Here is a 2,462-nt window from a genome sequence, read left to right as displayed (position 1 = left end):
ACGTGACAGAGCTAATGGTATCTCCTCTTCATTCTTTCTTGAAGGGTAATGGCAAAGGCTGTTAGAGTAACAGACACTTTTGGGAAAGAATAATTATCTCAAATGTGAGATAAAAATGCAGTAGATAAATACATAAATAGAATGAGAAGTTCCCTAATCATTTATAGGGGTATTATGTCTCTTAACTCTAGGCGTAACTTTATTCATTTTATTTATTGGATTGGATTTACGGACCACCAAAGAAGAAGACAACTGAAACAAACAAATGAACAAAGAAAAAATGAATTTAGCAAATCAATTTGCATGTGATTATGGGAATATTAGTTGAGGCTGCTGCAAATTCTTTTAAAAACCTGCCTACTAAACCAAGTAAAATTAATGATAAACAAAAATGAGCTCCCTTTGTGGTTTGTTTTCATTCAGCTGTATCCAGCTATGAAAGGGCTCTCAAAGAGTGCTACCAATTAGCTGTCAGCACAGAACAGCTTCAGAGAGCAATCCCTAGGCTTCCGGTATCTTTGTGACAACATCCTAATCTCTGTAAATTGTTTGGAGTCGCACAAAAACAATCTATTAGAAGTGCTTGCGCTCCTCAGCGTAGCTCAAATGACTACTAAAGGAGGGTTGAAATTATTTCGGTACACGTTTGAGTGAGGAATTATACAAGGCAAGAAGTGTTATATCAACAGAATGTTAAAACAATTTTTAGCCAAATAAACCTGGGGTGGGTGGGTGGGCGGATGAGAATCACAAATATTTCCAGATCAACAAAGGAATCCAAACTTATCTCAGAGCCATGGGCAGGATCTACACTACTGCTTTGTAACAGCTTATAGCAGGACACACTCCATATACCATTTCCAAAATGTTTTTAAAGTATTATATCTTGCTTTGTGTAGATCTGGCCATGCTCTCTTTTCTAATGTAAATTAAGGAGGCAGTTTGAAGGGAGGTTGTTGGAGATTCTGGGGTTCAAAAGACACACTGTCAGGCTCTGAGGGATTCCATCAGTATTCTTGGACCTTACCTTTGTCCTACCTGAAAGGAGAATGCCCCACCTCCACTCCCCATTACAATGTATCTCAGGGAAAGATCAGCAATAATGGACGAGCTGTATTTCTGGTAAGCTTGTCCACAATTGTCAAACTTCAGATCAAGGAAGTCCTGCTAAGCTTCTCAGAAACTCCAGGGTTCCTAGGAAGACTCTTTGAAAAACTCAGCTTTGGCAGATTAAGCACAACTAGTAAGAAAAAGATGAGACACTATATTCCATTATTTATTTTTGCTATAAGCCCAAGTTTTCAAACCGGCCTAGGTTGTATTAAGTGCTGATTGGCAGCAGGAAATAAAGAGCTGGCCCAGAGGGGAGCAGAGCACAGGCTTCATGTTGACCAGCATTGATCGATCCCCGTCCAGGTCAACAGCTGGAAACTTCCAAGCCTTCAAGCAATTTGATGCCTCCAATGTGCTTCAAACACATTGTTGTGACCTGAAATAATTTCTGCATTTTAAACATGTGCATGCCATAATGTCGTCCTCCACGATACAGAAGGGCAAATGACCCTGACCCTCTGTAAATCGACATCCACTTGTAGTGCTTGCTCAGCAAATTAATTGTGCTGGCATCTACAGTTTTTCGCTTACTTCCGTCTCTTTTCCTCATAAAGGACAGCCATAGAAGAGCTCCCTCTGAATCTCCTTTAGTCACTGTGGCTCCTTCCATTTCCATTGCAAACAATAATTTGTGGATGAAACATTATCCCACAAAGATAAGGTAAACTGCAGGGAGGAACTATGATTCCACTGCTGCAGCAGCCCTTTTGGGGTAATGAAGGCCAGGGGCTTCACGTAGCCTGCAGGCTGTATGTTGACTACATTGATGTTTTAATGGAACCACTGGTTAAATGGGATTAACTGAAGTTGAAGAGCTAGACATTTTACTCAAGAAAGTAGTTAACCTCTTTCCTTTCCTTTTCTTTTCACATGGCTTTATTGGAAGACATATTCAAATCCACAGGTTGCAGCTGAGATTTAAAAACCCACATATGTGGAGACAATAGGGATGCTTCCACTTTCTTTTCATATGTCCATTAGAAATTGTTTCCATATGTGTTAAAGGAGCTACAATTTTAGGCAGAGGGTTGTGCTGCCACTACCTTTGAAACCAAGTGGCACATTCACCAGCTGCACCTCAGACAGATGTTTAAAGGTGCCTCTTCAGCATCTCAAGAATCCAAACTCAGAAAGCCTCTGACAATTTAACCACCTCTCCCTGTTCAAAATTCCATCCAGTGTCCCCTCCCTGGAGTAGAATGTATGCATCCTTTGTGCTGACCCCCTCCTCTGACACTTCCCATATGTGCAAGAGGAAGATGACAGGAGAGGAAGCAATTTCAACCTGCAGAAACCACCATAATGTTTGACATAATTGATTTTGGGGTCTCAAAGACACAGAAAGTGCT

Source organism: Elgaria multicarinata, chromosome 4, assembly GCF_023053635.1.
Source record: "Elgaria multicarinata webbii isolate HBS135686 ecotype San Diego chromosome 4, rElgMul1.1.pri, whole genome shotgun sequence".
Lineage (NCBI taxonomy): Eukaryota > Metazoa > Chordata > Lepidosauria > Squamata > Anguidae > Elgaria > Elgaria multicarinata.
The sequence above is the reverse complement of the archived record's forward strand: the minus strand, read 5'-3'. Positions refer to the sequence as shown.